The sequence below is a fragment of the Aedes aegypti genome, chromosome 2, assembly GCF_002204515.2.
Source record: "Aedes aegypti strain LVP_AGWG chromosome 2, AaegL5.0 Primary Assembly, whole genome shotgun sequence".
Lineage (NCBI taxonomy): Eukaryota > Metazoa > Arthropoda > Insecta > Diptera > Culicidae > Aedes > Aedes aegypti.
Genome location: NC_035108.1, coordinates 171,533,643 through 171,561,148, shown reverse-complemented (window position 1 = coordinate 171,561,148; position 27,506 = coordinate 171,533,643). Strand labels below are relative to the sequence as shown.

The 27,506-nt window shown below is 38.3% G+C and overlaps 1 protein-coding gene and 1 long non-coding RNA gene across 4 annotated transcripts in view; one reads left to right on the top strand and one right to left on the bottom strand.

Annotated features, from left to right (window-relative positions):
* The window catches only part of LOC110676202, a 236,411-nt gene that overhangs the window by 188,457 nt on the left and 20,448 nt on the right, over nt 1-27,506 (bottom strand). The gene's annotated exons all lie outside the window — the stretch shown is intronic.
* Nucleotides 2,911-3,502, top strand: LOC110676203. The gene is made up of 2 exons (XR_002500160.1): nt 2,911-3,211; nt 3,278-3,502. It is a non-coding gene; the product is annotated as an uncharacterized LOC110676203 (long non-coding RNA).

Sequence of the window (27,506 nt, the reverse complement as noted above, 5' to 3'; positions counted from 1 at the left end):
GATAAAACTAATAAAACATCAAGGTTTGTAAATTTAATATTTTAGCAGACAAAAATGGGTGGAAAACTTGGTGTGGAGCGGAAACAGTTCATGTATCAGTTACTACAATGCAGTATCACAATAAAAAGGGCATTTTACCCTTGTTTCCAGCTCTAACACTGCTATTTTTGGCAGTAATATATGACACATTGTTAACATTCGCCATACCATGCAATACAGATGCATTGAGTTGAAAATCTCTTGATTTTGGGCACTGATCCGTAATATGTCACAATTTGATCCATAATATGAAAATTGATCCATAATATGGTTATCAGAAACTGATACAATTTTTAATTTTTATGCAATCTTATGTAAATATTACACTCAAAACAGTTTACTAACCGATGTTCCAATTTGAAACGATTCGATTCGTGCTTTTAAATTACAATTTTACGTTTTCCACGTCGTTTTATTGAATTTTATAGGTTGGACTCCACACTATTTGATCCATAACTGTGGGGTCATGGTACATCAGATATCGAATCCTGAAAAAGTATGATTACGATTCAGTTTGCTATCAGCTTCTAAACTGAAATCGGTGCGCGCATTATCGCTGATCAAAATCTTCTACGGCAAAGGTCGGTATGGTTGTTTTGGTTGGTTCTATCGGTGTCTTTGTGGAGTAACTTTATTACAAAAAAATAGGTAAGTCTGAAACTTCGAACTAAAAACAATTAGACTTTGCTCTTTCATTTGCGACCGAAAGCAAAATAATCGGTCGGGGGATCCAGAACATTTTTTTTTTTATTTTGTGTGAAGTATTCATGGATATGTGTTTTTTTACCGACACACATTGCGTTGAACATAGATACGGGCCAAACTGCAAGATCAAACCATTTGAACACCTTGGCTTGGAAGGTAAAGTTGTTCTTGCTCAAAAGAGCTGTAATAAGCATATATGACATATGATATACGCATATTTGCAAAAGTGTCTCAAACGTCATTTTAGTTATTGTCCACGAAAAACCTTAAAAATCGTACTTAAATTGGTCATAATGATGTAAGAAGTTATTAGGAAATATTTTTAATAGGTAAAGATGTATCGATATCAAACCTCGAATTTTCAAGAGCTTGTTTGTAGATTTGTATCTTGAGAACCTGACAACCTTTTGCGTTGAACATTTTATTGATTAGTCGCCACCAGCGAGTGACCAGTGAGTTACCGGTTGTCTGCTTCTCTAGACTTGTGCTTTTGAAAATTCGAGGTTTGGCTTCTATGTATATTCACCCTTAAAACCATTGATAACCGAGTGTGTAGCTCGTTGTTATTAAGCAGATAAACGGACCAAAATAAAAACTGTTACCGCTGGGAGACAGAGGAGGATCTTCTCTTCGTCGTAGCATTGTGAAATAAAGTGTAAATCTATTCGTTTGCTCAGTAATAACAAGCTATGGCTTTTAGGACGAGATCATAAATTATGCGAGATTTCTCTTTTTACTCGTTACAAAAGTGACTTATCCGCCTTTCAAACAACACAATTTCAGTTATTCGAATTAACTAGTAGAGGGCTTCGCATGTGATAAACCTTGTTATAACGCATGTAATATACTTGCCCCATGGTGCTGAAAAATACGCTAATTTGGCTGGTATTTGCGAAGTTTCAAATCTTATATTTTTTATGTTACTTTCTTCATGGCACAGTGCTTATGAAAAGATCAGAAACTAAAATCATGAGCCTAAAATGGGTTTAGGATTTTTGTACTTGTTTGCAGTACTATAACCACATATTAACCCCTCTACCGGCAGCTTCATTTTTTCAAAATATTCAAATCGCGATAACTTTTTTGTTTCTCAATGTTTTTGAAAAAACAAATTCCACAACTTCTCAAAAAACTCTCTTATTTTCAGAATCTGTATCGGTTTTGAGCATTGGTCATATATATTCGGAGATATTCCAAAAATTCCTTGGGGGACCGATGCATAGCCATAACTCTCGTAATTATCTCTGGCTACAGATTTTTTCTCATATTCGGTTATCCGCTTTTCAAAACTAAGCTTTGATGAAAGTCTATTGTGAAGAAATTAAACAAATCGGTGTAACTGTTTTTGAGCAATGAGCTTTTATGTTTTTGGTACCACTCTAGCCATAACGAGATCTTGAAAACTTCTTAAAACGTCATATTGAAATTTTATATGGGAAGTGTCGGTCCCCCAAGGAACACCGAAATATTTTTAAAACCAGTTGACAAATGGTCAATACCGACATAGATTCCAAAAGAAGAAGAGTTTTTTGAGAAGTTGTGAAAAACTGGTGGAAAAATATAGAGAAACAAAAAGTTATCGCGATTCAAATATATTTTTGTGTTGAAAAAATGAAGCTGCCGGTAGAGGGGTTAAGCTAAATGATAGCAAACAAACTCATGAATATCTCTTCTGCTATCTGTCGAATTGAATTTCTCTCTTCAGCAAATTTCTTTATCATGGTTTCAAGAATGAGCTTTTACAATGGGGTAATAAGTTTGTACTTACATTACAGTACAAGCGTGTTTGGAACATATCTCAAAATTTCTTCATAGTAATTTCCATAGAAAACCTACATTGTCTTTGGGCCACCTTAAATCACCACCTAGAAAGCTGCGAATTTCACAGAATACTATTTTTATGGTAGGGATAGTAAGGAACATATGTGAGATTAAATTCTCAATCATTTTTTGATTTTGAACCGCCCTAATGTACATAAACACATAAATAGACAAATTCAAACACATGTGCAAGTCTCTCGAAATCAAAAAAAAAAAAAAAACTCTGGACCCCCCGACCGATTATTTTGGTTTTAGCAGCAAATGAACGCGAGAAACCTAGACTTTATTGTGGAGAAGTTTCAGACTTACCTATTTTTTTGTAATAAACTTGTTCTACGAAACACACCGTGTCTTATCCAGTGTTAAATAAGACGGATTGGTGCATAAAGTATGTCATATATACAGTTAGACAACCACCACTGCCGCCTATAGTTCAAGCTCAAGCACAGTGCCGCATAAAAAGCCGAGAGATCGCTGTACAATCCTACTGAGGCACAAACGCACACGGGAAAGCCGACAATGTTAAATGTGGTCACCCGTCCAGTCCGATCATTGACCGAACAACTAACTATTTTAGTGCAACTTCCGATGGCCACAATCTATATTATCACCAGAGGTGTATTCACAATAATGAATACGATAACAAGTAAGCGCTTATCTCTTTAAATTTATATTACTGAACTATATTAATTCAACCTTTATGTATTCGTAGAACTTAGCAGAATGATAAGTCGTTGATAAACCTTGCGTGACCGATGTTTGAGTGAGACAGCGACCACACCAATAACGAAAGCCATTCTAATGAAGATGAGTGATACTTGTGGTTTATGCTAAAATGTATTGCTTCCTGATGACTTGTGCCAGAGATTATTTTGTGATTAAAATTAATTTTAAATATGGAAAAAATAAAATGAGCTTGAGCTTGAGCGTGATTGGCCGCCCGTGGATGCTCGCCAGATCAGCTGCACTTACACAAGGAACCAACCGAATGACTGCTTGGGAGTAACAGGCATCCTCAGTGTAGGGGGACTGGGGGTAGTTTGCCCACGTTAAGGAAAACAACGATTTTAGATGTGACAAACATTTTTTATGCTCTTTCTTAATTATGGTAGGATTAACAAACATGTTTTCCTTCAAATAGTAGAAACAGCTATCAATTTTAGCTTTTCTGGGGTTTATAAATTATTTTTTAAAAAATGCTTGCTTAACTGCATATGTATTGTTTTGCGGGGTAAAATGTCCCGCATCAGTCCGGCGTTAGCCGAGCTGTTAATGTACACACACAGTCATGCTTGTTTATAGGTTGCATACATCCGGGCGTTTGTTCAAATGATATTGTTCAATAATAGTATACATGTTGATGCGAAAAATGTACATTTGTAAGGTTCCAATTTGTGCGTAGCTTCAACGTGACATTACGTTTGGTAGAATTTGAATTCAAACGGCTGTTTTGGTGTTATGAAATAGGGGTGGGCCCCCAGAGTTGATTGAAGTTTAGGTCCTTCGATAAGCTTTTTAAGGGTAAGTTTAACATATTTTTTGCATGTAATACAAACTATGACAGTGCACAAGTTGGCTCTCGGCGATAGTTTCAGAAATTTGTTTATTTTTCGACCTAAAAAATGACCTTGCAAATCGCACAAAATTGCAACGATAAAAGCGAAAAACGTTTTATACTATATTTTTGAGATAAACACATAAATATATTAATAGAAGTATTTTTATCAATTTTCTATGATCTAGGGTGAAAAAAGCATTCTAAAACACATCGTTCGTCCAAATCGAGGGTGGCGCGTTTTGCCCCCTATGGGCATACTACCCCCAGTTTCCCTATAAATGCTGGTGATCTATTTTTTTAGCGACAATGATGCCTGCCACGTCAGAATGCAGACCAATGTGGGGAAGGGGGAGGAATTGATGATGCATTATACTGACTCCCACGTAGACCGCATATACCACTGCATCTAAGCCAATTCATGCGGGAGTGTATGGATCGGGGGAAAGGCATGGCAGAGAGGTTTTCTTTTGTGGTTAGCGTAAGTGATCAGGCGTAAGTAAAGGCATACGCATGGAAGAATGGAAGCGTTAGGGAGACGGTTTCTTGTCCGTCTTGGATTCTAGCGTTTGCTATGAACGAATAGTTTGAGTGTGATAGATTTGGAAGATAGAAGCAAGTGAGAGATATACAACTACAAAGTACGAGGAAAAGGGACGGGCCTTGGATTGAACCCGTGACCTTCTGCTTATGAAGCAGAGGCGGTAGCCATCAGACCACCAACCCCGTCTTTGAAATATGGAAAAAATAAAATGTAACGAAAACAATGTATCATGTGTGTAACATGCAATGATCAACATCTTCTTCTTCTTTCTGGCGTTACGTCCCCACTGGGACAGAGCCTGCTTCTCAGCTTAGTGTTCTTATGAGCACTTCCACAGTTTTTAACTGAGAGCTTACTATGCCAATGACCATTTTTGCATGCGTATATCGTGTGGCAGGTACGAAGATACTTTATGCCCTGGGAAGTCGAGAAAATTTCCAACCCGAAAAGATCCTCGACCGGTGGGATTCGAACCCACGACCCTCAGCATGGTCTTGCTGAATAGCTGCGCGTTTACCGCTACGGCTATCTGATCAACATGAATCACTTGAATATGCAGACAATCAATCCTGAATCACTTGGATACGAAGAGTTTCTGACTTGAATAATTTGAATATGATGTGCGAATCCTTAAAACATGCATCATAGCTGAAACACTTGAATATGCAAAGGATCAGACCTGAATCACTTGAATATAACATGATTCTGATCTTAATCACTTACGCTTCCAAATGCCCAAGCCTATCTGAACAACATTATGAACATTCTATCTTATTAAATCATGGGATTTAATAACAGTCAATCTTCCATAACTTGATGTTCCATATATCGAGAAAGTGTTGAAGAACGCGAGTAAAAGTTGGTTTTCTTGGCAACCTCGGAACTCAGTAACGTCAGTGATGTTCAGATTTCCTTGGCTGCCTGATCAGAACAGCTGAATACAGAACTTGCTTAAAACTCTTCATTCAACATGTTTACTACCGCCACCTAGTGACAAAATTAAGAGCTAAACTGTTTCCCTTTCGGATTACCTTGACCTTCTAACAACTTTGCTGAAAACTTAAACATTCTTCCTTATCAAAATTATGTGATAGAGCTTGTATGAAGTTAAAGATATATAAATCAATCTGTTTTCCGGATGCTCTTGACTTAAACGAAGACTTGAGCTTTCAATTTCATCTGGTTCGCGAGATAGAATTTGTTTGATTTAATATGCTTACCTAACGGCAAAATTTAAAAAACCAAACGGTTTGCTTTTTGGGTGTCCTTGACTTTTTTTTCCAAATGACCTTGATCTTTACAAATTTGAGAACCTGATACTAACACGATAAACTATGTAAAAATTAACTCAGCGAAGCCTGATTTTGGTTTTGTAAAATCATCGATATTCGATATCCAGACCATTTTAAAGAAGTATTGGTTGATTTTAATTTGAACTTTCTTTATTGATTATGTTCGAGTTTCAAAGCTCGTAATGGTTTAGAACAGGCACCATTATATGTATTGTTTCAACTTCAGTGGCACCAAAGTGCTTCACAGTTCAGCAATCAACACTATTTTCTGGACATGTTCTGGTAACATATAAGCACGTGAAGTCCTATATATTAATTTGCAACAAATCATATTTATACAACAGATTCGCGAATAAATTTAAATATCCCAATATCGTTCGAAACTCGACACTGAAAATGAATTTCATTTGTTATTTTGAAAATAACTTGTGTTGTGAAATCAGAATGGAAGGCTTAAATCGCATTGGATTTTTTGTATCAAGTGATAGCATAATATAAAGGGCGAACACGAAATTATTGCGACATCGAAAATGTCATGCCAATTTTCTTATAATGTTTAGAATCAAACCAAAATTTTAGGGTAGTTTTATACATATATTTTGTTCAAAAATCAAAAGAAAAGTTATTCAATGAAGCCTTGAGTGTAAAATTGAAGGCATTTTCGCTTGATTCCCTCCATCAAAGTCTTTACAGTGTCATCCGGTACCAGTTTCTCAGTTTTTTTTTCATTTTCTTAACATATCTTTGATTGTCTTCTTGCTCTTCCGAAGGTCCCGCTTCATTATTGCCCAGTACTGCTCCACCGGGCGCAGCTCCGGGCAGTTTGGCGGATTCATGTCCTTTGGAACAAATTTGACAGAATTGGCCTCATACCACTCCAGGACACTTTTAGAATAGTGGCATGATGCCAAATCTGGCCAAATTTGCGGAGCCTCGTCGTGCTGCTGTAAGAACGGAAAAAGGCGCTTCTCGTGGCACTAAGATTTGTAGATCTCTCCATTTATTGTGCCCTTTGTCACGAAAGGGTAACTCCTCAGTCCGCAAGAGCAGATGGCAGCCAAATGAGATATTTGGAGGCGAACTTCGACATTTTCTTCTTCTTAAATTTGTCGTCCACATCGAACTTGCTCTTGCGGTGAAAAACTCCAACCCCGGAATTTTCTTAAAATCGGCTTTTATATACGTTTCGTCGTCCATCACACAGCAGCCATATTTTGTCAGCATCTTCTCGTAGAGCTTCCGTGTCCGAGTTTTAGCCGTCGATTGATGCCGCTCATCGCGGTTTGGTAAGTTCTGTACCTTGTATGTATGTCGTCCAGCTCTCTTCTTTGCATTCTAGATGTAGCTCTGCGACATGCCGATCTTTTTAGTCAAATCACGGCTTGAGACGTTGAGATTTGCTTTAATCATCTGCTTCTATACGCTCCAGACAAAAATTCAAAGACTGTAACGCAGCTATTCAGCAGGTTCTTCAAGAATTTTGTTTCTCGTGTCTCTAGCAAAAACTTCAAGGAATCTGCTAGTGAATTGTCCAGAGATTTTATCTGGAATACTTTCAGGGACTCATACAGGAATCCCTCTTGACATTCTTCCACCAATTCTCTCAGAAATTCTTCCAACGGTGTTTCAAAGAATACATAGAATGTACTTCAAAGTTTTTTTTTTCAGAATTTACGCCAGGAAATCCTTAAGCTCTCCAACGACACTACCTTCAGTATTTTCCTCAGGGGTTACCCCGATTTTTTCAAAAGACTATATTGCCGTGCTACGCAAATACATAGAGTAATACGAGCAGTACCCATGTGGAGTGAGATTACAAATGAATAAAAAAAAATGCCATTAACATAGAATGTTGGAATATCAAAATTTGTTATTGGTTTGTTTAGAATAAGAGTGAAAATAACAGAAATAATAACTATGTATGGCATGAAAACTAAATAATATATTATTTTGCCATTGTAATAACAATATAGTAGCAAAAATATATAGCAAAAATAACTGCAAATATAATAGCAAAAATATATTCATTTAAATTTTCTATGAATATCATACAAATAGTACAATGCGTGGCAAAATTTGTTATTGATTTATTCTCATAAATTATTTAAATACAATACATTTAAATATTTAAACAATGACATATATTAGGGGAACTTGGTCCAATTCGGACCTAGTAACAGTTTTTTGACCATATCTTTTCAGTATGATGAACGACATGAAACATTTTATGTTTACGTAAACGTCTAATCCAGCGCGCACACTTTTCTCTCAGCGAGTTTTTGGATATCTCCTACCGGGACATGACTAGACATGTTTGAACAAAACGCTCCAGAAGGTCCGAATTGGATCAACCCTGTTCCAATTCGGACCCGCCATGTTCTAATTCGGACCACCCTAAGTTTTATCGTTTCGGCTATGGTAGTTATAAAATATAACTCCGATTTGTTTGGTATCAAAGCTAATTGAACTTCTTCTGTAAGCTCAAGCATAAAAAATAAACCCAATTTGTGAAAAAAATTAATTTAATTCGAGTCAGATTTAGCTCAAGTAAAATGTGAATTTCTTTAAAAAAAACGAGGGTGAATTCCAAAACTGGTTCAAATCTAAGTACAGTTTACTCTCCCTAACTCTATTTTAAACGGACCATTATACAATATGGGAGATATCATAAGATAAAGACAAAGAACACATATTTTTTTTTTTATTTTGGAGCTTTTTGTTATTTTGATAAAATACATTCAACAAATTCTTGAATATAGTAACATTTCAACACATTTAAACTTTGCTTGAAAATATCGGGTTAAAAAGGTGAACTAAAAAGGTTCTCAGCAATCGTAAACGTCTTTTTGTATCGTATTGTCAAACTGTTTTGGGAAGCCGTATCCAAACTAGACTGGAGATGCTTTTCAAGTAGCTGGATTATTGATTCCTTTATTTTTTGGTAATCTACCGTATTTGTTAGAATTTTTCGAAGACTTTTTCTTGGCAGCACCAGAAACAAAGACATCATCGATCAATATTACAACTTTTATGATTTTCTACCAAGCCGAGAAGACTTTCACGGGGTGGAGATCTTGGAATAGACTGAGTGCTCGTTGAAAATCAAGAGGTCCCTTTTGGACCATATCCAAAGGTCCGGATTGGACCAACACATATTTTGTGATTTTCAAACTTGTTGAGCACAAACAGTGCATAGATATATCAAAGCCATATAATCAGATGAAAATTTAGGCTTGGAGGATTGGTTTATAAAATAACACAGAAACATTGGAGATTTATTGTCACTAACAGAAGCTTGGAAAAAATGCTAACCGACAGCACACCAGAGCACTTCAAAACAACAAACAATTATAAAAATCAAACGAATTAACTGAAAGGCGTCAAATTTATTGTGTTAGATCCAAGCCAGACGGATGCTAGAACAAAGGTACTCACGATCTCTACAGTTACGCCAGTATTGAGAAATGCTTGATGGTCCGAATTAGAACAGGATCCGAATTGGACCAGGTTCCCCTACTGTAATGGCGAAGTTTGTTATTCATTAGACTTTAATGTTTTTTTTTAGTATTTTTCCACAAATAACAAATTTTACTAATGTAGTACATATTGTTATTGATTAGTTTTTACATGATTTTCAATGGTATCAGACCGATGACAAATTTGGCTATCATTTTATGTTTTGCTATTGATGATATATTTAATTTCATATAATATTAACATAATACAGGTGAAACCAGATATGATTGCAAAATACGTTCTTATTTTATCATTATTTTTTTTTATTCCCTCTACCCGTCTAATACTGTCATAATGTCACAAGGAATTACAAAAAAGGCTAATGAAGAAGAATCAAATTCTTGTTTTCTGGATCCTTTATGGTTACGTTTTGTTTTTCTGTTTCCTATTTGGTACATACTCCGTCTCCTTTTGCTCCCTGTCCTACCACGTTTTGGTGTGTTTTTGTCACTTTAACACTACCAGTCATAAAATTTAATCGATGAAGTCATTTTCATAATAAATGTTTAAATAATTTAGTCCTAGTATTTTATCTACAGGTATATATTGCATTCGAACCTAGTCTTAAACTTTGTTAAGAAAGCTTTCATTACAGTTGGAAAAAAGTTACGATTTTCTATGTTAGAAATTTTAGCAAAATGATGGCACTCTAATTGTTTATACTAATCTTCTTAAATCTTTCTTTATCTTCTTGTTCCTTGTGAAGTCAACCAAATCCTTTTCTGCATGGTCTACTTTTTTATCGGTAATTCTATTTAAGTTCATTTGCATAAATTTTGCCCATTATTTATGATTTATTAACAAACAAATTAATCTAGATATCCGTAAAAGTTTAACTATAAATATTTGCGTGGGCCCCTAAAATGTGAGTGCCCACCCAACTAACAATTCAGAGCCACAAACAAGCATGCATGTTTAATTATTGTTCAATAATGGTCATGACAGCTGAATAAAAATGTTGCTCTATAAAGAGCTGAGAAGGTGCTTTTTTAACGCAAACTTAGGTCAATGTTCAACTTTATGCATTAGAATGAACCAAAGTAGAATCGCCACTTATTAAACGTTTCCAAAGATTCTCATTCGACTAGTCAAGATTGTTTTACTAATGAGCTGAACATAACATGTTTCCCCCAATAAAAAGCCAATATTCCACTGATCAAATGTATATGTATAAAAGGATATTCAGAAGACGAACTAACGTTTTACTTGCGTCACACTTCAGCTATTTCCACATGTTTAACACAAGCAATAAGTATCTTATAAAATCCTAATTCAGCTTCAGTATATTACAAAAACAGTTGATCCAATAGAGGCCAAAATGACGATTAACAAACACATTGTTCAGCAATAAATAAGCCTTGTAAAAGCGATCACACTATAGCTAAATTTCATAAAATGGACAAAATATCCGAAATTCGTGTTGAGTTCCGAATTTGAAATGCATTATAACTTATGCTTTTTTAAAACTTTGTAAATAGCTGTTCACAAAATAAACATGGTCAGCCTCCAGAAATGTAGGATTATTTTGAAAAACAGATACAAACATTTGAGATAAGTATTCCTAGTAGGAGCGAAGTACTGACAAACAAAGCGTGATATTGACTTGATTGACTTAAAAGATCTGAAGACAACATCACAATTTTGTTTGCTCTTTGTATGTAGTTAATTTTAGATATCATTTCCAGATCTTTTGTATATTATATCTATCAAGTTAATATCACTTTTAGCTATCCATATTATAATGGCATTTTTTATTTTTTTAAGGCACTCCGTGCTCGTGGCCACTACTGTTCCGGACTCAGTTGATCTGTAGCTGCTTTATCGATACAGATCTATTTTCAACTTATCTATATTTACATCTAGTTTCACTCTCTCCTACTCTTTTACTCTCACACCGAGCAGGTAGGAGAGAGCTCTGATATTAGTGAGGCTAGCTGCCTGCGAAGAGGGTCAGTTTGTCTCAGTCACTATCTGATACTGACGGAGGATGGATGTGCTCCGTGAGGCGTCTTCTGGTGGCTGGACGGATTTTTGTGGAGGGGCTGGGAATCGAACCCATGACCTTCCGCTTATGAAGCGGAAGCGTAACTTCAAGGCTACAGACCCCCCTATATTATAATGGCAATAGCCAAGCTTTTTTCGCCTTCTCGGGATGTTGTTCCGTACAAGAAAAGTGGAAATTTCTTCGACAGATTTGATTAAATAGATTTCTATAGCGAGCTACATTTGAAACGACATTCCTTCACTAATGAATAGTGCGATCTAAGAAAAATGATTCACTGAAAAAAAAAATCCAACGCGTCAAGACATTCCTACATTTTTCTATTCAGGTGCATATTCTTAAGAACACTTCAAATGATTTAAATATATTCATATAGAGGACTATTTCTTTAATGCATAATAGATTTATGGAAAATACAAATCAATAATATAATTAATTAATACAAATGTAATTCATAAAATAAATGAATTTCAATTTAAGTTAATGAATCATTCAAATTGAAGTTTTGAACAAACTAAAACTAATTAAGAAATTGGATTAAGGTGAAGATGCATCGAAGCCAAACCTAAAATTTTCAAAATCAAGGGAACTAAACATCTGTTCAAGCTCAAAACTTAATCGATTGGTTACCACCAGCGTGTGACCAATCGATTAGGTTTTCAGCTTGAACCGCTGTGTTGTCTGGTTCTCTTTGTGCTTTTGAAAATTTGCTTTGTGCTCTTGAAAATTTGAGGCTTGGCTCCGATGTATATTCACCTTAATCATTTCAGACTGATTTCACTTTGTGTAAATGAACATTATTTTTGATCATCATTGACATAAATTTTCTTACTGTGCGCTAAAAATATCCGACTAAACTCAGCTTGGATCAGCACTAAACAGCAACTGAATAATATGCTTGTTCAGTTGACGATTAGCGTACCATGTGTTGATTAGACGATGTCGAGTAAAAGTTCAAACATGATCAATATTCAGCTATGAGAGGTTTATATTTTGCACTGGACGATTTATTCGTCAATTCTAGGATGGCGTAGATGGCAAGGCATACCGCTGACAATTGGAAAGTCTCGAGCTAGAATTCAGTACCCAGGTGATTTTTAAATATAGTTGTTATATCATGATAATTGTGTACACTACATTTGAAGCGCTTAGAATTTTTTTTTGTTTTGTAGACCGGAACAAATTTGAAATTTTACTTTTGTTACCCCCCCTTCAAATTTTTCAAAAAGTCAGAGGGGGGAAATAAATAAAGTTTTTTATTTCAGTGTTGGTTTTCATTATTTTTAGTGTTTTTTGCTATTTTTGTATCTCGTCTTTACGATATTACGCGAGATAACAAGTGTTATTGGATTTTAAGTCTCATATCTGTTTATTAATGCTAACCGGTTTGGGATTTTGCTTGGATGTTTTTCGTTTAGAATAATGTTTACATCATTTTTACTGTAAGAGTGTAGCTTTAGAGAATATTATATTTTAGTGAATTCCATGAATTATCATTTCCAAGAACATCTTGTCAAATAAATGCAGCATTTCGTTTAGAATAATGTTTACATCATTTTTACTGTAAGAGTGTAGCTTTAGAGAATATTATATTTTAGTGAATTCCATGAATTATCATTTCCAAGAACATCTTGTCAAATAAATGCAGCATTGAATTCTGAAGATTTATTTGAATGCATGTTTTCCCAATGGATTCTTCTTCTTCTGGCTGTATAAATATTGAAAGCGTAATCATCAGCTGCGTATCAAAAGTCTTACTCTACCTTGTCTTCATTGTGTTGTGTAAACGTTATGAATCTATTTTTCGTTAAGGGAAGTATGCACTTCCACAGAAAAGCAATCGCCTATCTCGATACGTGGGAAATTTCTTACAAGAAATGCACAAGAAAAGCGAAGACTTATTCAAACAGACTCAAGTCAGAAAAGTTTACAAACTTACTTTATCAAGCCTACGTGTTTCGCCGACGAAATTCTACACGTTCCGCTCTAAACCAACTCGATATTTCACTTTTAGAACGTTTAATTTCCGAATTTACAAAACGACGAAAGTAAGATTCTCCACTTTCGCAACCTAACCGATACTTTCGTCGCTTCGTTGTTTGGAGAGACAAAGTGACTTAACCACGAATCAAAACAAAACACTACTTGAGTCGACTTTACACTGGTACAAAAACGTCGTAAGTAAGAAATTGGAACGGCTTATCATTTTATCATACAATTGTTGTGGGAATTGATAGAAACTACCTAGTGTTTTAACGCGAGCTGATTGCATGCAAAATTTAAGCGATGTACACGGTCAAAAAATGTTAAAAATGGGATTAATTTTAAAACAGTTTTTGAAGAAAGGTTGTGATTCTTCTTAAATAACTTTCTCAAAACCGTATGAAAGTTACTTACGTCGAATTGAAAAAGTAATCGAGATTTATTTTTGATCGCAGTACGCAGTTGAAAAGAAATGTCAATTCAAATGGAGCTCACGGTAGAAAATTTCTTTTCGCGGAAATTTTTACTTTTTTTGAGCGGAACAGTATACCTAGCTTTAAAGAATAAAATCATATATATTTGGTTGGCATAGAACATGGCACAAGTGGGCTTAGAAGCGCAATATATTCCAAAGTACCAATTTTGTTCAAATTTAATGAAATATTTTTACGACCAGAAGTATATAACATACATGTTATATCGAATAAAAAAATGTAAGTTTAATTTCAAGTTCTAAGTGCATCATTTTTGTAGTGTTCCTAAAATTGTAACCAGCTTAAAAACAATTAATTTCAATTTCATCCAGGCCCATGACAACCATATATCGATACACAGTGTTCTTCGTAGCCAGGATGTCCCGGGCGATAAGTGAATATCGCCCACTGTCAGTTGTAAGAACTGTGAAAATAAAGACCATTGTTTTGTTTAATTGTTTGCTATGGTTTGATTATCGATTTTTGATATTGTTAAATCAGCTAATAATGTGCCAAAAAGTTGAAGCACATTCAACATTTCGACGGTTTTGGAAGGAGAGCAAACGTTAAAAGGCATCCTGCAAGCCTCCAAGCAAGCAATCAGTGATTTGATTGCAAAACTTGTTTGATTATGGATCATAAACATTAAACAAAACTTCGCATTCTGATTACACTCTCGATTCAAATCACCCGAAAATGAGTTAACACATGGAGATGTTGACTACGCTAAAAGTCGTCCCGTGCCATGGGCCTGATTTCATCAATTAAATATTTTAAAACCTCAAGATTATGGGTAAAAAACTTGAAGATTTTTGGTATGAAAATTCTAATTATGGAAAATAAAAAAAAATACGTGATAATAGTTTAAAACATTTTGATTGGCGGGTATATGATGCAAGAACATGGTTTTGTAGAATAAAGAAGGATAAATATACCTGAATTTCCATTTTATTATTTATTGCCCCCCCCCCCTCGACACATTTTGATGGAAAGTGACAAAAGAAGATTTTAAGATTTGTTCCGGCCTTATTTGTTTTTAATTATTTTTGGATCAGTCGCATAAAAGCTGAACTAAATGCTTGTAAATCGTTTTAAAAGCTGAAAAATAAACTTGGAATTCAACGACATGCTTAAAAGTTTTCCCAAATTTGTGTGAACAACGACTGAACAAAGGTTGGCCATGAACATTATTAAAATGTTATTAAACATGGTGCTGAATTAAACTGCTGTAATGGTGTTTGTTAAATGAGTGAATGTTAATTGGGCGGTGCCCCCTCTGCCCTAAAATTTTTGGAATGAACAATTAAGATCATCTCTGGGACTTTTCTTTATTTTTCTACATCAATTTATACTTAGAACTGCTTCCATCAGTTGATCCTCTACAGGAACACGAAGGCAACTACTGGTGCAATGTAGCGATTTTTTGCGAAACTCGATTATTTCTATGACTTTTTGCTAAGATAAAAAGATGAAATTTGGCAAAAGGACTAAACTAGAGATGATCTATCCACTAAAAAAATAGCGCATGTCATTTTATCGAAAAAAAAAATCCGTCTTATTCCATACTAAAATCTATTGGTACACAACAACCATTGGAACCGGCACCCTACTAAATTTTAAGAGAAGCTTTTCACTATGGGTTGAAAAACAATGTCCTTGGCTAAAGTTTCCTACAAAAACGCAACGGAGGAAGTTAATGTGGTTCATTTGATTATTAAGGATAAATTAAAAAAGAGAGCATCTCAATGTTAGATAAGTCCTTTTGAAAAGTCACGAGAGATATCTTTAATTTCGTGAAAATACTTAGAATGTAAATTATCATTGAAATTGTGCATGTGCATGGAACTATGATACCCCGTTTAAAGGTTTTTTACTGGTAATCTGTTTATTGACATTCAATTCAAGCCTTCTCAGTGGATTCGTGGATTATGATTCAGAGCGTTTCTGAGAAATGCAAAGTTTGTATGTTAATGTGATCGGATTCTGTAGAATTGAAACCATGCAGCCAAGAACTTTGAATATGAAATGAAATTGCTTGCCAATACAAATAAATATTCATCTCTGGCTTAGCTCAGGAAAGCCATTGATTATATGACCTTAATCTTTGCTGAAATAATAATCTCTCTCTTGGTTAAACATTCCATACAACCAATCCATTTCCTCTTCCCTACAGACGATTGCAAAAATAGAGCACCAAAAGAGCAACCCCGACGAACAAACGAAAACTTTGCATAGCACAAAGAATTCCCGACAGATTGTGCAAGAAAAACTTCTCCAGCTTTCCGTCTGCTGAGCTGTTTCTCTCATTCTTTCAGTCTGCTGCAATTGGCATATAGTGATAAATGCTTACGAAGAGCTGATTTGCTTTGTTGACTTTCCGCTTTAATTTGTTTTCATTCCGCGTGCTTGGTTAATTGGCAACGAATTAAATCGAACGTATACCTAGTGCATTTCCGTTTAAATGTTTTTTTTTGCGATAAGTTCAAAAGTTAGGATCAGCTGGATGCATTGATGAGCGTATAAGGATCAAAGGTCGGTGATTTTAGGTATTCGAATGCTTCCCATCAAACCACGTTTTTAATCACCCTTGATTCAACCCCTTTCAAAGAGCACCGATGTTGGTAGCCATTCATTTGAATCGTTTACCCACAAAAAAAACGAACTTACAAGCGGAAATGCAGAGCTGTGATGAGTATGAATGTGGGGGATTTGAGAGCTTGTGTAAAACTCAGAATTCGCTGGAAATGATGAAGCAGATATAATAAAAGAGAGGCGGATAGAAGTGCTTCGGGGAGGAGTGTGAACATCTACTGCAACGGTCATTAGTATCAACAACTTGTGAACGGAAAAAAATATTTCCTTTCACAAATAATTGATTAGGGGAAGTGCTGATTTTCTGTCTAGCAAAGAAGTCTTTCGTCCGAAATGTGTGAATTCAATTTACTTAACCTTACTTAATCTAGACATATAACGCATCAATCGTGGCAATAGAAGATTGCAACGGTTTTTGTCTAAAATTATTAATTATTTTATTTGACAAATATTGCAATGTTTCAACATTGGATATTCTATGTAACTCCTTGGTTATATACCAGGGAGGAAGCTTAAGAATCATTTTCAAAATTTTATTTTGAATCCTCTGCAGAACTTCCATCTTGGTATTACAACAGCTAGTCCATATTGGTACAGCATACAACATGGCTGGCCTGAAAATTTGTTTGAATATCAAAAGTGAATAAAGATATTTTGTAGATTTCTTACATTTGGCTTGAATGTGATTTTTGAAAGTCAAATTCTTATCTAGCATGAGCCCTAGATACTTAAATTCGTCTGACCAATTTGTTGGAATCCATCTCATCGTAACAACATGTCTACTTGAAGTTTTCAAATAAAGAACTTCTGGTTTATGTGGAAATATTATTAGTTGAGTTTTGGAAGCATTAGGTGAACTCTTTCATTTTTGAAAGTGTGAAGAAAAAATAAAAAAAAAGACAAAAAAAATATCCAAACTTTTTTTGCAATTTACTACAGAGGATACGCAGGCTTCGTCTTTTGGCGGAGAGACTTGTGTCATCAACAAACAAAGATTGGCTGTGTTTCTCCAACTTTCGATTTTGGCCCACGCTCTCCAAATCTTGTTGCACCTGCTTAGCGCACCCTTCCAGCTTTCGCAACCTTCTGGATACTGGGTTCGCCGTAGAGTCTAGCGAGCTCGTGGTTCATTCTCCGCCGCCACATACCATTCTCCTGCACTCCGCCAGAGATCGTCCTAAGCACTCTTCGTTCGAACACTCCAAGTGCTTGCAGGTCCTGTTCCAGCATGGTCCATGCTTCATGTCCATAGAGGACCACCGGTCTTATTAGCGTTTTGTACATGAAACATTTGGTGCGGGGGTGAATCTTTCTCGATCGCAGTTTCTTCTGGAGCCCATAGTAGGCGCGACAACCACTGATGATGCGTCTCCGTATTTCACGACTAACGTTGTTATCAGCGCTAGGGGAAATGTACCAATAGTGGAGGTACTAAGCACGATTGAACATCTTTTAAACGCCCAAATTCAAGATGCGCAATTAATGTACATGTTAATGTTGTAACGGAAAGTGACGACCATTGACTTAATGAGAAAAATGATTTCATCACAGTAATCCACGACATGTCAGTGAAAAATAATACCTCCACTATTGGTACACTGTTCCTTTAGTTGCGGTATATTTTTAATTTGTGTTCCTATGGTTGCGGTATCCGTGGTTTTCTTATGGGATCCTCCACTATAGGAACACTTTACCGCAACTATTGGTACAAGCATGTACAATTTTGGCAATTTTAGTGGTATTTCATCAAATTTAAAGCAATTTGAAAGCTCTTTTCAACTATTCCGCGTATCAACAAGCTAATACGTCTATTTGCAGTGTCGGTTCTTTGGTCAATGTAATAAAATTAGTGAAAACGGGACTACCGCAACTATAGGAACACTCACAACTAAGGGAACACTTACCCTAACAAGGATCCGAGGTAGACGATCATCAACCACCTCAAAAGTATCCCCGTCTATTGTAACAATGCCTCCCAGGCGGGCTCTGTCGCACTCGGTTCCGCCTATCAGCATGTACTTTGTTTTTGACGCAATCACCACCAGGCCGACTTTTGTCAATTCACGTTTCAGGTGTACAGGTCTGCCACCTTTCCAAATGTTCTGCCGACAATATCCATATCATCCGCAAAGCAAACAAATTGGCTGGATCTTCTGAAAACCGTACCTCGGTTATTGAACCCGGCTCTCTGCATGACACCTTCTAGCGCGATGTTGAACAGCAGGCACGAAAGTCCATCACCCTGTCGAGGTCCCCGGCGGGATTCGAACGAACTGGAATGTTCGCCCGAAGTCTTCACGCTATTCAGTACACCGTTCATCGTTGCTCTTATTAGTCTTTTGAGCTTCTCGGGTAAGCTGTACTCGTTCATGATTTTCCATAGCTCTTCACGGTCGATTCTATCATAAGCCGCCTTAAAATCGATGAACAGTTGATGCGTTGGGACTAGGTTCTCACAGCATTTCTGGAGGGTTTGCCGTACAGTGAAGATTTGGTCCGTCGTCGAGCGGCCGTTGATGAAACCAGCTTGATAACTTCCCACAAACTCATTTGCTGTTGGTGATAGACGACGGAAGATAATCTGGGATAGCACTTTGTAAGCGGCATTCAGGATAGTGATCGCACGATAGTTTTCACATTCCAATTTGTCGCCCTCCTTGTAGATGGTGCTTCCACTCCTTGCTTCCACTCCTTGCTTCCACTCCTTGCTTCCACTCCTTGCTTTCACTCCTCTGGTAGCTGTTTCGTTTCTCAGATTCTGACAATCAGCCGGTGCAGACAGGCGGCCAACATCTCCGGGATCATTTTGATGAGTTCAGCTCCAATACCATCCTTACCAGCGGCCTTGTTGTTCTTGAGCTGGTTGATGGCATTGTAACTTGACTTTTCTTACAAGAGTGACTTTCTTTATAGCATTGGTGTTACGGTGGATTAGATGGCAAGACTTTTCGGACGCCTTTTTAGCACACCAGGTTTTTCTGGGAAATGCTTTAAGCTGCGGATTTTTTATTTTGATTAGTTTTATAATTTTATAAATGTTGTCTGTTATTACTTACGTTTCTAGTCTCTTTTATTTCTGTTTTCCTGCCTGTCTATCTGACTGCAACGCTCATATGACTTTTAATCTGTGTGTTAACGTATTCATTATTTATATTTCATTTTAATTTCAATAACATTGTGTTTGTACTTACAATTATTGTCGAATTCAATTAGTTAATTTAAGTAATTTAGTAAGATTTTAAAGAAAATAATTTGTTGTACCACGTTTTGTTTTAACTCCCGTTATCTGCTTATCGTTTTTGTTTTTGTTTTGTGCGACCTTCACTCAATGCTTCGTAGGTCGCAGTTTGTTTGGAAGGTAATCCCTTTTAGTGACCAGAGAAGTGGTAGTGCTCAAGGTGGGCTCATCCACATTCCCCGGCCCGTATTGCTGCTCGGTGTTCCTCAGCTATGCCATCGACTGCCACATCAAGCACGGCCACTTTAGTAACAGGACGCCGAAATACTCCTTTCGTAGTCTGCACCTCTACTTCTCGTATTCTTCCATCTTTGCCGGGAGACACCTTCACAACCTTCCCGCGCATCCAGCTGTTTCGCACGGATTCTTCGACCACCACCACCAAATCTCCGACCTTCACCGGTTTGGTGTCGTCGAACCATTTTGTACGGCGGCAGATAGTTGGGAGGTATCCTTTTATCCACTTCTTCCAAAACTGATCCAACAGGCTCCGTATTTGGTCCCAATTAGTCCTTAGTGTTCGCCCGGTATCAGCCACCGGCTCCTGGGGAGGTTGATTCACATTACTGGAAATGATTTGGCGTAAGAGCTTCCTCATCTTCAGTTCCCAATGGTACAAACGTCAACGGCCGAGAATTGATTATTCCTTCAACTTCAATCAAAAGGGTCTGAAACGTCTCCTCGTCTGGTGTTCTGTTGGTCGATAATGTCTCCAACGAATTCTTCACTGTTCGCACCATAAGTTCCCACACGCCACCCATATGTGGGGCAGCGGGAGGGTTGAAACGCCACTGTGTTTCACGATTGGTAAATGTTCCAGCCAAGGCACGATTTACCGCCGTTGATTCTGTCCGCAACTCCTTACTAGCTCCTACGAAGTTCGTGCCCTGGTCACTATAAATTTCCAGCGGAGCTCCTCTCCTAGCTATGAACCGCCTTATCGCCATTTTACACGATTCAGTGGACAAGCTGCACGCTACTTCCAAATGTACAGCCCGTATGGTCAAACAGGTGATAAGTACCACCCATCTTTTCACGTTACTCCGCCCAATGCGAATTAGGAAGGGTCCACAATAATCAATCCCGATGAAGGTGAATGGCCGAACATACGGTGTTACTCTAGCGGCTGGAAGCGGTGCCATCCGCGGTGTCTTAGGAACAGCTCGATAGACAATGCACCAAGAACATCTTCTCGCAACCTTTCGAACTACAGTTCTCAAGTTGGGGATGTGGTAGATCTGTTTCAGTTCATTGATCACAGTTTCTCCATAACCGTGCGCATACCGCTGGTGAAATCGTAGAACTAGCAACTTAGTAAAACGGTGCGCCTTAGGGAGAATTACCGGATGCTTGGGTCCGTATGGGACAAATTCGGCCGCATCAATTCTTCCTTTGATTCGCAACACTCCGTGGTCGTCGAGAAATGCTGACAGTTTGCGCAACGGGCTTCCCTTTTCTAATCGTATCGCTTGTTCCGGCCGTAGAGATTTGTTTCTGCGGATCGTAGCTACTTCATCAGGGTATTCTTCAGCCTGAACCAACTTCCACAGCACAATTTCTGCGTTCAACAATTCCTCTCTCGAAAGTACGTCCAGATCAGAAAGTGTGATCGATCTTCTTCGGCAGCGATCAATGAAACGGAGAACGTATCCGACCGTCCGTAGCAACCTTTGATAATTCGAAAAGCGTTGGTAGTTGATCAAAGGATCCGAAGTTACACGATGGTGAGCGTGAATTGAACGAATTTCTTCCAAAGTGTTCGGTGGGGAGAACTCTTGGTTTGGCCATCTAGACTCGTCCTCGTAAAGGAATTCAGGCCCGAGAAACCACCGAGAATCTGCCTTGAAACTTAGTCCTTTGCCCCACTTCGTAGCTGCATCAGCGACATTGAGCCGCGTGGAGACCCATCTCCACTCTTCCAGGCTCGTTGCGTTCAAAATCTCGCTGACTCGGAACGCCACGAATTGACGGTACTTTCGCTGATCTGAACGTATCCAGGACTGGACTGTTTTAGAGTCACCCCAGAGGACACGACGTTTGATAGGTAGTGAATGGTTCGACTGAACCGATTTCATCAGACGAACTCCGATGACTGCGGCCTGCAGCTCTAGTCGAGGGACCGACATTGGATTGAGGGGTGCCACTTTTGTTTTTGCGGACACTAATACGCAACGCACTTGCCCGCGGTCGACAATCCGAAAATATGCAGCACAAGCGTAAGCAGTTTCACTCGCGTCAACAAACACGTGGAGGTCTAGGCTGCCTATGCTTCGAGGATCATAACCAGGAAAGTAGCAGCGAGGAATCCTCACTTGGTTCAAATTTTGAAGCACATCAACCCATCGCCGCCAGTGAGGAAGCAAGTCATTTGGAATATAGTCATCCCAGCCCACGCCAGCTCTCCAAATATCCTGGATTAAGCACTTGCCTTGGATTACGAATGCTGCTACAAGTCCTAGAGGATCGAAGATACTCATTACAACTTGCAGGACTTGACGTTTCGTGGGAATAATCTCTTCCGCTAACAGTAGCTGCACGTCGGTTCGCAACCTTAAGGCGAACGTGAACTCATCGCTTTCCGGTTGCCATGCCATCCCTAGAATTCGTTCCGATTCAGTAGACTTCTCCGCAATGAAGGATTTCGTTACTTGCAAACTTTCCTCCCCGACCCGCTGAAGAACTTGAGGGGAGTTCGAGAACCAATTACGAATCTCGAAACCCGCACTTGCATGGATCTCCTTCACTTCTAGGGCTATGCGAACCGCTTCTTCAACCGTGTCGGAACTGTTCGCATAGTCATCGACGTATGTGTTCTCCACGATAGCTGCAGCAGCTTCCGGATATACGTTCTTCCATTCCTCGGCATTCTTATTTTTGATATATTATCTTAGCGGATGACGGTGTTAACCGGTCCGACTAAGAGCAATGAATAATTGAAGTTCACTCTTTCAAATTAGAATGATGAGTGCTTTCTTTATTCAAATCATCTGTTTATATAGCGATGGGTCACAGTTGTGACATCGCATCGTTCTGATTTAACAATTAGTAAAAAAGAGATAGACACCTGGAGCGACATTTTAATGTATCATATATTTTACGTGGGAACCAACTTGGATATTTTGATTTTGCCGAAGTCAGCAGAAAATGTCCACACCGGGACCATCTATACTGGTCGCATATTGCACCCGCGGTTGATGCTCATATTACTTTCATTAGGAGGTGCAATGTATGACGATGGTCAATGATAGAACAAACAATGATTTTGCATATTTTTATGACAATGATATTTTAGCAAAAGATGATGATCGTGAAGACCAGCACAGCATCCTTAACTTTCCTCAATGTGGGGGGTAGGTTGTTTTTCTTCATCCGCCGTGCTGACGAAGTCACTTCCTCCGCTGTCGTGACCCTCTGCGCCTGTGTTCTCCGTGTCATTCAGGTGTTCATCGTAGTGCTGCTTCCACCTTTCAATCACCTCACGTCCGTCCGTCAAGATGCTTTCGTCCTTATCCCTACACATTTCGGCTCGCGGCACGAAGCCTTTTCGGGATGCGTTAAGCTTGTCATAGAACTTTCGCGTTTCTTTTAAGCTGTTCCATTTCTTCACATCCCGCTACCGTGCTGCATCAATATCCGGACACTTAAGAGGCACCAAATTTTCCAGCTCTATTTTCTCCACTTCATAGTCTCATCACATTATAGTGTGCTCTTCAAACAATTAGTTTAGACTTACATCTTCATGAAAATGACGAATAATTTTGCAAAAATTGCAAAAATACCATGAAAATCGCGGAAAAAATGAAGCATATCGTGTCTTTAAACCCAGACACATGAATCGATATGCCGGACACCTAAGAATCAAAATCCGGACAGCTTTATAGAAATTGACAATATCTATACAAAACTTAATAAACTCAATTTGTATACTATAGGAAATGACTTTTATGAGAACGTAGTACTTGCTTTTGCTTAATGTTATACTATGAAAGCACAACTTTGTGTGTAATTTATTTTTCTTACCTCCATTCCTTGCTTGCAGTTTGATTCGAAAACTGTGTTGATGTGCTATTGAAAAATCACGTTTTTATCATTTTTCCTGTGAAGAATCATTGTCATATCACTGATTGTATTGATTTTCAACTCTAACTTTCAGTTTTCTGCAAATATATTTGAAAAATATCCGTTTACACTGCAGATACATGACGATATCACCTTATGTCCGGCCATTGCACCACTGGCTCACAAAGTCGGACAGCATCTCTTTGCCCTTGAAATGAATAATTTGCACATAAAATCACCATATTCACCCATTAAACTTTATAATCTATCGTCTTATTCACCATTCTGGACAAAACAACTAAAATAAGTAACATTTATCAACACTTTCGCAAATGAACCAGTGCAGGTAAGCTCGTCCAAAACTACACAACTAAAACTTGCATGACGCAGAAAAAGTGACAAACTGAAATCGCGGGTTTATTTTTACTTTTAATATAATTTGGCAAAGCTTACTAGATTGCAAATTGTAGTTAAATGATGAAATTAAACCAAATCTAAGAAAACGTGAAAATATAATTAGTTTATTGTAGATATTCATCGTTAAATTAATGAATATTGATTGAGTGTCCGGTTATTGGTACCGTCCGGATTTTGATTCATCTCGGTACTTCCAGGCGGCGATTTTTGTCCCGGAATAGGCGGGTTTGCTGTTTTCGTTTTCTTTTATATCGCTCCACGTTTTGTCGCGTTCCTTGCTGCAGCATTGCAGCCCGCGCTGCATCCTTCTCCTCCAAAACCCGCTTGCATTCTTCGTCGAACCAATCGTTACATGTCTTCCTTTCCACGTACCCGACGATGCTCTCGGCTGCGTTGTTGATGGCTGCTTTTATATTGCTCCAGCAGTCCCCAAGAGGGGCTTCGTCAAGCTCGTCCTCTTCCGGCAACGCTACCTCGAGATGCTGCGCGTATGCGGCGGCGACATTTGGATGGGCCAGTTGAGCTAGGTTATACCGAGGCGGGCGTCGATACCGTACATTGTTGATGACGGATAGTTTTGGGCGCAGTTTCACCATCACTAGATAGTGCTCAGAGTCGATGTTAGCGCCACGATAGGTTTCGACGTCGGTTATATCGGAGGATGTGCCGTCCATCGATCAAAACGTGGTCGATTTATGATTCCGTCTGCTGTGGTGATCTCCAGGTGTACCGATACGGGAGGCTGTGCTGGAAATAGGTGCTACGAATGGCCATGTTCTTGGAGGCGGCAAAATTTATCAGTCGTAGTCTGTTCCCGTTCGTCAGCCGGTGGACGCTCAACTTTCCAATCGTCGGTCTGAACTCCTCCTCCTGGCCAACAGGAGCGTTCATATCTCCTATGATGATCTTGACGTCGTGGCTTGGGCAGCGGTCGTACTCGCGTTTGGGCTGCGCGTAAAAAGCATCTTTATCATTATCAGTCCTTCCGGAGTGAGGGCTGTGCACGTTTATTATGCTGAAGTTGAAAAACCGGCCTTTGAGCCTCAACTTGCACATTCTCTCATTAATCGGCCGCCACTCGATCACGCACCCCTGCATATCACCCATCACTATAAAAACTGTTCCCAGCTAGTGTGTGTTGCCGCAGTTCTGGTAGATGGTATGGTTACCTATAAACGTTCGCACCATTGATCCCTTCCAACACACTTCCCACAACGCTACGATGCCGAATCCACGGTCCTTCAGCACATCGGCGTATGCGTGTGCTTTCGATGAAGTTGAGAGATCTACAGTTCCACGTATCGAACTTCCAATCGCTAGTCCCTTTACGTCGCTGTGGTCTTCGCCGATTGTCCCGGTTCGTATTCTCTCGTTGATTATTCGTTGCTTGAGGTTTTTACGGCTGGCTTGCAGGATCTGACACCAACCCCCTTGATTTCCGGAGGACCATTCCCCCTAAATGTTCGGAGGGCCTTAGTGCGCAGTTTAGCTTAGAGTCCTTCTCTGGCTCTCGGACGATGATCTGCCGCCCCTAACATGGGAAACAGATGCTGAGCCGCTCTTAGCATGGAGTACAGACTTTCCTGGCTAAGGACCACACATCTATTTCATTCCTTCAAGTACGCGAGGTACCAATGGTACGCCATGCCCAGCCATTTACCAACCACCTGTTGAAATCGACATACCAAATACTGTCGCGCATCCTGTTTAACAAACTGAGACCGCAAGAGGAATGCTTCGTCGGTGAATACCAAGACAACGGACCAGATGCTTACCTAGCGAATGATCTTAGATACATTTTGGGAGTATAGGTTACTTGCAGACTCACCATCTGTTTATTGATTTCAAGGCGGCGTACAGTTCAATGAAGAGAAATGAGCTGTGGTAGATAACGTCTGAAAATGGTTTTCCGGCGAAATTTAAGGCTGATTCGTGCTTCACTGGATGGTTTGAAATAAAGTGTTAAGATTACAGATGAGGTGTCTACCTCGTTTGTGATCTTAGACGGATTGAAGCAAGAAGACGCACTTTCGGAATCACTGTTCAACATTGCACTCGAGGGTGCTTTAGGAGATCTGGCGTGCAGAGTAACGTAACTATCATAACATGGATGCTCATGCCTCTTGGCTTTGCGGACGATATCGACGATGCTTCTAAAAAAAACTCACAATTTAATAAAATTCAGTTGAGTGTAAGGGATTAAACTTTTGATAAGCTATAGAATCATCATATTATTGAGATGAAAAAATAATAATAAAATATGTCTATTTGATCGGTTACATTCAAAAGTCTATCAACATATACTGAACAAATTTTAATTAATTATTGTTGCCAATCGTATATAAGCATTTGAAATTTCACTTCCTATGCTTGCCGGGTAAAATTTTCGATGCTTCACGCAGCAAACCTTTTTCAGATGGAACAACGTACCTTCGTAGAAGCGAATTCTAGTCAACGAAGGTACGGTGCTGCCACCTAGATAAAGTTTTTTCTAGATGCGTGAAGCATCGAAAATTTTACCCGGCAAGGTATACGGAGTAAAATTTCATATGCTTATATAAAATGAACTACAATAGCTATTTAAAATCTTTTCAGTACACGTTGATCGACTTTTAATGGGCTTCATTATAGATACATTATATTGATTTTATATGTGTTCGTTCAGATGACCTCTCCAGAGAAACGCCTAGTTTTGTTGACGGTATTCTTGAAGCTAGAGATATTTTATTAGTTTTTTAATATGAAGAATAGTTCTAAATTCAAGGTTAAGTTGCTTACATATTGGTCTTCCTTAGTAGCGAAATCCAACTAAATGCAATTTGTGTCTGACTGGGGACTGGACTGTAATACGGCGCTAACGAATTCAATAATATTTAATTAGAGTATAATAACAGTAGTGATTATCAGAGAGGAATAAACAGGACTTACAATTGGTGTGATATGATATCGAATATCTGAAAGCCAGCTCAAATAAATGTGCTTGTCCTACTCGACTGTATCAACCTATCGAATTCGGAAGACTTATCAAGTATTGAGGGAAACTTACTGGGTGATATGAATAAAAAACTTTAAACTTTACTACATGTAGCATCTACTCAAAAACAAAATCCACAAAGTTTACTACACTTTTGGTATGAATAAAAAACTTTTCGAACATGTAGTACTTACTACTTTCGAACATGAGCAGTGACTGAAGCTGCACGTTAAGAAATTTCCATTCAGAGAGCAGAGTGATTCTGCACGTAAATAGCAATCTATTCAGAGTGACGC